Consider the following 12,494-nt stretch of genomic DNA (forward strand, 5'->3'; position numbering starts at 1 on the left):
TGGTACCGGTGATTGAATTTGGGTCACCCAAGGCAGGCCACCGAACTGCTGAGCTAAATCCCCAGCCCCAAAGAAATGCAGTTTAAAACAGCTGTGAGATGATTCTTTACAGCTACTAAAGTAGCCAATTTTTTTTTTTTTGTATTTTGAGACAGGGTTTCACTATGTAGTTGAGTCTGACCTGGAACTCACTATGCAGCCCAGGCTGATCTCGAACTCCCAGCAATCCTCCTGCCTCAGCCTCCTGAGTGCTGGGATTACAGGCGTGCGCCACCACGCCTGGCACTAGTAGCCAAATTTAAAAGTAGCAATGACATCCTTTGCTCCTGGGGATACAGGGATATGAGTGCCCATTTGCAGTTTAATGGAGAGGTCAGCAAGCATTATTAAAATAATACACACACCTCAGATTAGTTGAGCAAGAATCCCTCCCCAGGGAAGCTAGCACGGAGACATCATAACATCAGTGCATAAGACTTTAGCTTCAGGAATTGTAGCATGCAAAACAGCAAGAGCTACAGCAAGAGCTAGGAAATGCTTACCAGTGACAAGCTTTTTAAATCAATAAACTGGAGCAACTCTCCCTTTAGATATTGGGTAGAGCCGGGCGTGCTAGCACATGCCTGTGATCCCAGCACTTGGGAGGCTGAGGCAGGAGGATCGCTGTGAGTTCAAGACCAGCCTGGGCTACCTAGTGAGTTTCAGGTCAGTCTCAACTACATAGTGAGACCCTGTCTCAAAACAAACAAACAAATAAACAAACAAAAAGATATTGGGTACAACAAATTCTCACAGCCTCTTTCAGAACACTAGGTGGCAAGAAATTGTGTAAGATATGAATTTATTTTTTGTGCACTCTACTATCAGAGCCTTATGTATGCTTGCCCATTATTATGCGAGGGAGGAGGCAGTGGATGGGTTCTTATTGTAAAGGTCCTTGAGAGGTGGCAGAAAAAGGGAAAAGGAAAATAATTACTTAAGCAAATAAATCAAAGGGAACAGGGGCCTGGGTTGTGCCTGGCCCAGACTAGGGAGCGCAGTGCCATTTGCTACGTTCGGTAATAAAGACACAGCCTGAAGGGTCTTTCACTAGTATTTACTGTAGTTTATTTTTTGAGACAGAATCTTGTTATGTAGCCTAGCCTGCCCTCAAATTCATGGACTGTCAAACTCCCCAAGGGTCTTTAGCTGCACCGTCCTGACTCCCTCAATGCCGAGTGGATTCAAAACGTCTCCCTTTCATGGTCATCGTGACTCTGGGGAAGGGCCGGGAGTCCCACGGTGCCAGACCCGTTACTCAGGTGGAGGAGGACACAGCGACCTGTTTTACCAGCTGCCTTCCCATTGGATGGCGCTCGGAGGCCGCAGTCACCATATTTGTGATCACACCTGGTAAAGACCCTCGGGAAAGAGGACTCCGGAGCTGCTGCAGGAAGTGGTGAGGAGATGGGACGAGGGTGTGCAGAGCCAGGGGAGGAATTTGCGGGGATTTGTAGCAAGGCATCTCTTATTGCAATCATTTTTTAAATTTACCATATATTTTGATCACACTTCGTACATAGTGCTCCTAAAACCCTTGTCCTTTCCTCAGTGCCAGTGGCACTGGGTGAGCTTTTTGTGCTAATATTTAATCTCTATCCCACTTCCTGGCTTGGAGCTCCTCAGCAGACACTAATTTCCTGATGATAGGAGCATTGGACATAGAACTAATTCCTGTGGGATTCCTGGGGGGAGGCCATGTGTCTCTTATTGTAATGAGGTAAACCTTTTTTTTTCATGACCTCGCTGTGTAGTCCAGGCCAGCCTTGAACTTGCTATGTAGCTCAGGCTGACATTAAACTCACAGGGATTCTCCTGCCTCAGCCTCCCAAGTGCTAGGTTACAGGTGTGCGCCACCACATTTGACTCTATTTCTACCTCTCTGAGAAAGACAACCTTGTGGTGGACAGACTCTTCCCTCCCGCTCTCCTGAATGAGAAGCAGGACGTTAGGCACGGATCAGGAGCCCTGGCAGAGGCTGGGTGCATAGACTCCCCGAAGTGAGCTCTGAATTCAGGGAAAGAGACTCATTTCTGGGATTGGTGCTGTCAGCATTGTCTTGGGCCACAGCCTCAGGACGCTCCCAGCACACACAGCTGTCACAAAGCACCTTTCTGTGCTGCCTGTGTCCCGGGTGACCCAGGCACTTTCATTCTTTGCTCCTTCCACGTGCATCACGGGGGTGCAGACAAAGGGCCCAGAGTTCCCCGGAAGGAGATCACACCGGGTGTCAGGGAGCGAGAAAGAAAAGCCAATAAAGGAACAGCACTCTGGGAGGCTGAGGCAGGAGGATTGAAAGTTTGAGCCCAGCCTGGGCAATTTGGGAGACCTTGCTTCAAAATAAAAAATCTAAAAAGAGCAGGGGTTCGAAACGGGACACCCCCAGCCCGTGGATGGCAGCACCGCCCAGATGGCTGAGCCGTGACCAGACTGCCCTGTGCTGGACGCCAGCCTGCTCGGGTGGACACGGCCTGTCCTTCGGCTGTGGCATCATCAGCCCTGCCAGCTCGGACGACGTGTGGGCTCTGACAGTGGCTGCCACCCAACTGTCCCTGCTGGAGGTGCCACTCTGTCCTGAGCACAGAGCGCCATGGCAACTCTTCTCAGTCATGGGGCTCCTCTCCCGGCGACTGCTGGGTCCTAGCAGTATCCTCCCAAGAACTGACCTAACGCCCTTCCTATCAGGGTGCCGACTCACACAAAGGTGGATCCAGTTTAGCCATTGTCAAAAGGTTAAGCCGGAAGTGGTGGCGCACACCTGCCTGGGACCGCAGCACTCTGGAGGCTGAGACAGGAGGGTTGCTGCAAGTTCAAGTCCAGCCTGGGCTACATAGTCAGACCCTGTCTCAAAATACTGCCCCCCCAACCAAATTAAAAAATATATATAATATATATAAATATATATGTGTTAGAAATGCAGCTGTGTCCATCACCTAAACAGGATATGTTTCTTTCACGTCAAAGGGAGCAGGGTAGAACATCAGACCCTTTGCACAACAAAGATTCTTTGATCAGAGAAGAATGTTTGGTAAACTCGCCTGGAGTGAAACTAATTGGTCGGGAGCAGATCTAATCTCCCCAAGACACCGCTGCTACTGAGGACCGGTCAAGGTGTTTGAACTTCACAGGGCTGGGCTCTCCCGCAGCAGCATAATTGGCATCCGGGGCTCCCGGCCCTTTCTCCCTCCATCAACCCTCCTGCGGAGATGAAAGAGACGCCCGGACCTGGAGACACCCACGGGTGGCCCGGACTCCCTGACTTCCCTCTGGATGGCTGTGTGCGGGGCCTCACCCATCTGAGGAGCGAGGTGGACTGCCCAGCTGGAAGGGACAGCTCATCCCAGGGCTGGATCATGCCTTTCTTGACCACCCTTGACTACTGGGGCAACCGGAAGTAGTTCCCCACATGGCCCACGGACCCCAGGGAGGCCCAGATGATCTCAGCCGAGAGCCAGGCTGGGCCTCCACGTCTCCTCCCTTGGTACCTGTAGCTTCCAATCAGAAGCATCCCTGGTCACGCTGGGCGAGGTGGCAGCGCACTCCTGTGATCCCAGCACTCAGGAAGCTGAGGCAGGAGGATCGCTGAGTTCGAGACCAGCTGGCTGCATAGCGAGTGAGTTCTAGGTCAGTCTCAACTACATAGTGAGACTTTGTCCCTAAAAAAAAACCCAAAGAACCAGAAGAAGGAGAAGGAGGAGAAGATGAAGAAGACACTTCCTTAGTCAAAGAATGTTGAGTTCCTATAGCAAATTGCTGTCCCTCCCCAGCTAAGGTTAAAATAGAGATTTAAGTGGCAATTCTTTTTTTGTCGGTTTGTTGTGTTTTTGTCTTTTTGAGACAGAGTCTTGTCTTTGTGGCCCAGGTTGGCTTTGAACTTACAGCAATCCTCCTGCCTCAGCCTCCTGAGCACTGGGACTAAAGGCCTGTATCACCACACCTGGCCAGTGATCACTGTCCATCTTCACAGTCCTGGTTTTGTGAGGGAGAAACCCAGGCTCAGGGAGGCCTGCAAAGTTTGAGCCAAGTGGAATGCAAAAAATGAAAATTGACCTTCCACATCCGAAGAATGACAGCGTTTCCTCCTTTGGTCCCATCCTTGCAACACCTGGACCCTCCAAGTCTCAAATTTTTTCATCTGTAAAATTTGACCAACCTCAAAAACTGCTTCCAAGACAGGTGTGGTGGCGAACGCCTGTAATCCCAGCACTCTGGGAGGCTGAGGCAGGAGGATGCAATTTCAAGCGCAGCCTGGGCAACTTAGAGACTTAAGTGAAAGCCTGGCTCAAAAGAAAATATTAAAAAGGGCTGGGGATGTAACTCAGTGCAAAGGCCCTGGGCTCAAACCTTAGAATCACAGAAACATTAAGAAGGAAGAAAAGGTCCTAACAGTTTACCTCACAGACCCCTGGTGAGGAATCACTGAAGTAAGACAGGAAAAGCACACAGCAGGGCCTGAGTGGGGCCCACGGGTCCTCTGGCAGGGGCATCCACAGCTGGCCATGGCCCATGGCGTCCTGCTCCCCGCCTCCCGGTGAGAAAATGCCTGAGAAATTACAATGCACTGAGACTGCAGGTAGTGACTGACACGGCTGGGATGTGAACTCTCGGAGAGTGCGACCGACCATTTCAGAGGTCAGGAGAAGCAGTGCCGAGGGGTGAGCTCAGACCCAGGTGTCTGCCTCGGTGGGAGAAGTGATGAGGACCTTGCTGCGGGTTCACCTCTCTTTGCCCCTGCCCCGCACTGGTCACCCCCAGAGACACAGCTGAGGGAGGGCTCTTCTTCCTGTGTTGTCCATTGACTTCCTGTCATAATTTCTAAATCTCATTTTCTTTTCTGCAGTAGTAGGATTCTATTTTGAGACAGGATCTTGCTAAATTGCCCAGGCTGGCCTCACACTTGGAATCCTCCTGCCTCAGCCTCCTGAGTGCTGGGATTACAGGCACACACCACTCTGCCGACTTTAAACGTATTTTTTTAAATGTGCCCCAGAAGCTATAAAATGATATGACTATCTGTCCACTTTGCATTGTCTGATGCCTCTGAATACTGAATATACAGAAGAGGAATAAAAATTAGCCGGGAGAAAATGGTGATTATTTGTCATCCAGCTTCTTCAGAAGCTGAGGCAGGAGGTTTGCAAGTTTGAGAGTAGCCTGGGAAATTTAGGGAGACTTTATATTTAAAGAACCAAACAGGCTGAGTGCAGTGACGACTGCCTGCAACGCCTGTAATCCCAGCCAGCCTGAGCTACATAGTGAGAACCTGTCTCAGAAAAACAAACCAGGGCCGGGTGTGGTGGTGCACGCCTGCAATCCCAGCATTTGGGAGGCTGAGGCAGGAGGATCGCTGTGAGTTCGAGACCAGTCTGGGCTACATAGTGAGTTCCAGGTCAGTCTCAACTACATAGTGAGACCCTGCCTCAAAGAACCAAAAAAAAATGTCACACACACAGAGAAAACCGCCCACAAAAAACAAAAAAAAAAAAAAAAAAAAAAAAAACCAGGGCCAGGGATTTAACTCAGCGGCACCATGCCTGCCTTGCAAGCATAAGGTCCTGAGTTAGATTCCTGGTACAAAAAAACAGAAACAGCCAGGTGTGGTGGTGCACTCCTATAATCCTAGCATTCAGCAGGCTGAGGCAGGAGGATCACTATGAGTTCCACGCCAGCCTGGGCTACATAATGAGTTTAAGAAGATCCTGCCTCAAAAAAACAAAACACAACGAAACAAAATAAAACAAAACAGAAGGCTGGGCTACAGCTCCAAGGTAGAGCGCTTGCCTGGTATATGCAAGGCCCTGGGCTCCATCTCCAGTACGGAGGAGGAGGAGGAGGAGGAGGATCACTTTCCCCCTAATATCAGGGGGTTGGTGAACACTGCTCAAGGCTGCAGGGTGTGGGGGACCGGGGACCCATTCGGGCCTCCTAAGACTCCAAGCCGAGGTCACCGCCTGCCTCGGTGCCCCCCCAACCACCCTACAGCCTGCGTCCCTTCCTCCTGTTCCCTTCCTGCGCTCCCCACCCCGGAGCTTAATTACGAGTAAGGAATCTTCCCCAGAGATGAAAGGGACCCACTTTTCTATATATAGCCTCTCGCCTTTAAAGCCCTATCTATCTATTTATCATCTATTAATTGTTTTTTAAAAGAGAGTAATTGACTCTGCCGAACAGATCAGAGGCAGGGGCAGGCCAGCTTTTCCTGTTCTTCTGACAGGAAGAAACTGAGCGTTGCGGGGGGATTCACCCTCCTTTCCAGCAACCCCACCCAGGCCCGGCCCTGCTCCACCTTTGGTCTCAGATCAGTCTGCTAAGAGATTACAGTGGGATCCGGGTTACCTCAGGAGCAGCCCCTACCCAGGCCCGGCAATAAGGGTGCCTTGTACTGTTTGCTGACCTAGGTCTAAAATCTGTAATTACCTGCTGCATTGATTATTGGTAGGGAGAAAGCATGTTATAATTTTTTCAAATTATATAAATTATCTTCCAGACTCCTTTTTGGAAAATTTTCTATGACTATATCTGCCTTTGTTTCTGCTTGTATAGAAATTAAATTTTTGCCTTTTCCTGCAAAATTATCTTTTATAGCCTACTGGATGATGATGATAATACTTTGTACTTTCTGAAGGGCCTTTTATCCGAGAATCTCAAAGCACATCATAAACTTTAATTAATTCTTGCAACAAGCCCCGTGAGGTAGGTAAGTATTATTAACCCCATTTTACAGATAAGGAGAGCAAGGCGGGGAGAGGTTAAGTAACTTGCCGAAGGCCCCAAAGCAGTTAGAAGCTAAGTCTGAACAAGATCGCCTAGCACTGGGACTGGGGCCTCGCCTGGCCCAGTGGAGCGGCCTGGGGTCCCCCAGCCCCCGATTGATGGAGCCACCTCATTGGATGCAGCACCTGCCTTAAATACATGTTACGTGGCTCGCAGGCGTTATGGGGAATTATTTGGGCTGAGTCACAGGCTCTGTCCCCAGGGATTGCCGGTCTTCAGACTGCAGACCACTTCTCAGGTCCCAAAGCTCTTGGCACACAGCCCCAACCCCAGTGAGCCCTCTTCCCCTTGTTTCTGGAGCCAACCAGCCATGTGCTGAGGTCCTCAGAATAAATGTCACAGCTGACAGAGGTGTGGCTGTCAACCGAATTTCACAGATAAGGAAAACTGAGGCTCAGAAAGGGAGAGGGCGGGGTGTGGTGGTGCACGCCTGTCATCCCAGCACTGGGAGGCCAAAGCAGGAGGATCTCCAGGCATTTGAGGCCAGCCTGGGCTGCATAGTGAGTTCAAGGCCAGCCTGGACTACACAGCGAGACCCTGTTTCAAAAAAAACAGAAAGAAGTCAGGCCTGGTGGCACACACCTGTAATCCCAGCACTAGGGAGGCTGAGGCAGGAGGATCGCTGCAAGTTCGAGACCAGCCTGGGCTACACAGTGAGTTCCAGGGCAGTCTGAACTACATAGTGAGACCCTGTCTCAAAAAAACAAAAAAACAAAAACAAAAAAAACCCCAAAAAACAGAAAGAAAAGTGTAGAGGCATAGTTGAGGTAACACAGTAGAAACAGATTCCCCACAGAGTTCTGCCCCCAGCTAGGCTGCAGGGTCTCTGCTCCCACGGCCACATTTCCGGGGGACACCTCGGGGACAGAGTCCAGCTCCTAGAACCTGCCAGAGGCGCTTGGCTCCCCAGGGCCCTTCTGGGAGGCTGGAGTGTGCGCGGGTCCAGGACAGGGGCTCAGTCCTGGGCCCCCAGGGTCGCTGTCTCTCTCTCCCCAGTGGCCTCCTCCCCAGGCAGAAAAATCCTGCCCTTGCCCTGAGGCCTGGATGCAGCTCGGAGCCGCCCTCCTTCCGCCCTGCAGGACAAGCCCAGATCTGAGTCTGGTTCTGCACCGGCTCCCTGCGGTTAGTCTGGGGCACGTCCCAACTGCTCCCTGCCTCAGTTTCCACAATAGGGACCGGCACTGTCAGGAAGCTTACAGGCCCCGGTGGACAGGCAGGGTCAGAGATGTCCCTGGCCCCGGCCCAGACCAGCACCATGAATTCTTTTCTTTGTTGCCTTTACCGAAATCCCGGCTCAGAACCTCTAAGCCCATCGCCCCTTCCCGTGTTGGGCGGCACCCCAGGGGTTCCCACCTGCAGGCCCAAGGGTGGACGGTCCCCGCTGAGGGGTGTCGAGCAGGTCTCTCTCGGCCCGAGACTCAGTCCCTGCCTGCTAAAGCGCAGCGCAGGGCTCGTCCTGCCCCAGCCTCCTCGGCCTCAAGTCCAGAGATCCCAGACGCAGGCCGACGATGGGACGGCCCCTCCCGTCCACCGGGGTCCAGCACAGGAGCCATGGGACGGCTCCTTTCTCCAATGCCAACCCTGAAACAGCAGCCCCTGTGTGGGATTCTCTTTCAAGAGAGGGGACGGTGACACTGCCGTGGTCACTTGTGGTCACCTTTACCCCTCACCTTCCTCCACCTGTGCCCAGGTTTACGCTGACCACAGCTTCCCACTTGCAAGACTGCTGTGGGACTCTCTGAGCTGTGACCCCAGCCTCTGTGTTTATTTTTTTATTTTGGGTCAGGGTCTTGAGAAATCGCCCAAGCTGGGTTTAAACTTTTTTTTTTTTTTTTCTGGTACGGGCATTGAATTTGAGACCTTGCACTTATAAAGCAGGTGGCGGAACCACTGAGCTAAATCCCTGGCCCTTGGTTTTAAACTTTCGATGCTCCTACCTCAGCCTCCCAGGGTGCTGGCATTCCAGCTGTGTGGCACTACGCCAACCTTTCCCTGGCATCTTGAACCTCATGGCCCCTCTGCGTATTGGTTCACTTTCACTCTTGACCTCAAGGGACATTTTTGGGGAGACAGGAGGTGAACACATAAAGGCTCTTCCAACTGCCCCCGGCAGATGTGGCCAACATTCTTCGAAAGGAGCAGAACTGGTGTCCACGGAGAAGAGGCCTGGGCCTGGTCCCTTCTCGGTGCCAGGACAAACACCTTGCAGGACTCGGGGGTGGGGGGCCCCAAAGAGTGGCTCCACCCCTAACCTGATCCCTCAGCCCCAGGGCAGCCGCGGTGGAGCATGGGCCTCCTCGGCAGTCCGGGGCCTAAGAACTGTGTCCCCCTCCGTGGGCTCTGCCCTTGGACTGAGAGCAAAACACTTCCCGAGCCTCTGTCCCTTTTGCTTTGAACAAATTCTCACGGCAAGGGTGAAGGCCCGCCCAGCGCGACCCTTTCAGAAACCAGAAGGCGCTGGGTACCTGCTCACAACACACTGAGCATGGCCGGGCAGTGCGGGTCCCAGGGCCACTGCTGTTCTCTTGGTCACAACACGAATCCCAGGCTGTGCATCTGATGGACCCACAGCCTCTGAGAGAGAACGACACCCTTCCCCACCCAGACTAGGTCCTCGCCGAGAAGAGCCAGGCACAATCAAAGTAAGACGAGCTTTTGTTAAAAAGAAGCAGGCAGGAAGGGGCATGCCTGTGACCCCAGGCTGAGGCAGGAGGGTCTCCGTGCGTACATTTTACCACATAGAGAAATGGAGGCAAGCTGTCATTTCTCCCAGGTCACACATTGTTCAAGGGAGAAGCTGGGAGGCAAACCAAGATTACCTGCTTTTTTGAGACAGGGTCTGCTATGCAGTTCAGGCTGGCCTTGAACTCACTGTGCAGCTCTGGTGGTGGCCTGGAACTCACAGCGACCCTCCTGCCTCAGTCTCCCAAATGCTGGGATGACAGGCCTGTATCACCACGCCCAGCTCCTTTGCTTCGCTCTAGGTCTGCAGAAAGCCAGGCTGTGGCCCTCCAGAGCACCCTGGTCAGAGGTCAGCTTCCCCAGTTCAGGACAGGAAAGGAGGGTTGCAACAGGGGAGTGGTGTGACCACAGTTCAGGGGTGGGCCCCGCGGGTGTGGCTGCCACTCTGAATTCCCACTCCCTAGGACACAGGCGCTGCTCCTGCTCCTGCAATTAAGTGGAAAGCAGCCGGCTCCACCCTCGGACCCGGCCATGGAGGTCTGCGAGCTGCACTGAGCTCACGGGTTGTCGCCCTGGCAGCACACAGGCCTCCCTTAGTCCTGTCCTCTCCCAGCGCCCGCCTGCAGGTCGGTGCGGGCTGTGTGGAAGCCCAGGGCGCCAGGGGAGTCCCTCTCCTGTAATGAGGAGTTTGGCTTTATGAGCAGAAGGCATTGTCTCTGTCCAGCAGCCAGAAAAAAGAGGTTCTGAAGCTACAATTACGTCATCCGTGGCTCTCAGACTCGCAGTGAATGCACCTGGCAGGAGAGGTCCAGGGCGCTGTCCTGCAGCGGGTGCGCCTGGGCTCTTCCTGCACCTCCGGGCTGAGCCACAGTCTCCCCAGGAACGTAGGGTCCGCAGCAGTACAGCTCTTTCTTTTGCTTTGCTTTGCTTTGTTTTTTGAGATAGGGTCTCTATGTGGCCCAGCCTGGGCTGAAACTCATAGTGATCCTCCTGCCTCAGCCTCCCTTACTGGCGGACGATAGCCCTGCACAGCCTCAGCATCTTTGAGAGCACGGTTCTCACAAGGCCTGGTGACAGTGGCAGCAGGGCCGTGAGCACCCGTCTTCCCGTACGAGTGCTGTCGGGGACACCGCCCCTTGCACACAGGTTTCCGTTCATGGCTCTGCCCTGGGCTGCAGGCTGTATCATGGTGCCACGATGCCAGCCGGGGTGCCTCAGAAGCTGTGCAACCGAGCACCCCATTTCCCGGGCACCTCAGCCGTGTCTGGAGTGTCCAAGAGCTGTGCGGCTGCCCGAGCCCGCAGGAGACAGCAGAGGGACCCAAAACCTCGTCACCGCAGCATCAAGTGGTGCCGGCGGGCATCTAATACAGACCCACAGCCCGGCACTCTGGGAAGCTGAGGCAGGAGGATGCCAAGTTCCAACTTAGCCTGGGCAACTCAAGGACTTAGCAAGACACTGCCTCAAAATAAAATATAAACTGAAGGCAGGAAATGAGCCCCTGGACCTCAGCGCAGCTTATGTCCCTCCAGCCTTGGACCAGTGGGAGAGGAACTGCTCATCCAGCACCAGTTCCCGTATAAGCCTTGCCTGGTAGGGATGTGGAGGCAAAAGAGAAGTACAGACATTGTCCGACTTTGCAATGGACATGAGTTTTCATCCACACAAAAATTTCTGCTTATCAGGGCCTCACAATTGTCATTTGTTTATTTATTTTATTTGGGTTTTTGTTTGTTTTTTTGAGACAGGGTCTCACTATGTAGTTGAAACTGACCTGGAACTCACTATGTAGCCCAGGCTGGTCTCAAACTCACAGTGATCCTACTGCCTCAGCCTCCCGAGTGCTGGGATTACAGGTGTGTGCCAACACGCCCGGCTGCCATTTATTTAAGAGACAGGCCCTCACTATGTTGCCCAGGCTAGTCCTAAACTGGTCTCAAGAGATCCTCCTGCTTCAGCCTCCTGAGTAGCTAGGACTATGGGCTTCAGACACCATACCTGTCTCATGTTTTGTCTAGTGATGAGGATTGAGCCCAGGGCCTTTGCACTGAACTACATTCCCAGCCGTTTTTAAATTTATTTATATATTTGTTTATTGGTTCCAGGGATAGAACTAGGACCTTGCACTTTCAAGACAGGTGCAGTGTTGCTGAGCTAAATCCCCAGCCCCACTTTGTTAATTAAAACAATTTTTTAATTTTTTAAATTTTGAGACAGGGTCTTGTTAAATTGCTGAATTACCCAGGTTGTGCTGGAATTTGGGTTCTTCCTGCCTTAGCCTCACAGAGTGCCAGGATCACAGGCCTGCACCACTGCCCACAGGTTAGGTAGCAGGACACTGGGAAGAGAAAGGCCCTTCCCCAGCCACCATGCAGGATGGAGCGTGACATGCAAGGCTGGATTTGTATCCTACTCCTTGTCACCTGGGCCCCAGTTGTCCTGTCACAGAGCATCCAACCATCCGATCCCAGGATGGAACTACAGCAGGCCGTGCGGCCTCTGTCCTTCACCAAAGCTGTCTCTCCGGCATGCAGGGCCAGGAAACATAGTCAGCCAGGAACAGTGCTTCACCGGAGTGGGGCCCACATATCCATGCACGGGTGTTCTGTCAGCCAGGCCTGCTCTGCTGAGAGAACGGAATTCCAGGAGGCTGGGACGGCGAGACTGAGGTGAACACAGTCACCAGATACTGTTTGTTGGCCATGAGGTAAATTTCAGTCCACAAACTGGGCAGGACAATACACACCTATAATCCCAGCTCTGCGGGAGGCTAAGGCAAGAAAGTTGCCTGGGTAATTTACCAAGAACCTATCTCCAAAACACTGGCTTCATCTTTCTTCTCCTTCTTTTTCTTTCTTTTTGTTTTTTTGAGACAGGGTCTCACTATACAGTTGAGACTGACCTGGAACTCACTATGTAGCCCAGGCTGGTCTCGAATTCACAGCGATCCTCCTGCCTCAGCCTCCCAAGTGCTGGGATTACAGGCATGAGCCACCATG

The sequence above is a fragment of the Fukomys damarensis genome, unplaced genomic scaffold (assembly GCF_012274545.1).
Source record: "Fukomys damarensis isolate Sample0158 unplaced genomic scaffold, DMR_v1.0_HiC HiC_scaffold_25, whole genome shotgun sequence".
NCBI classification, from domain to species: Eukaryota; Metazoa; Chordata; class Mammalia; order Rodentia; family Bathyergidae; genus Fukomys; species Fukomys damarensis.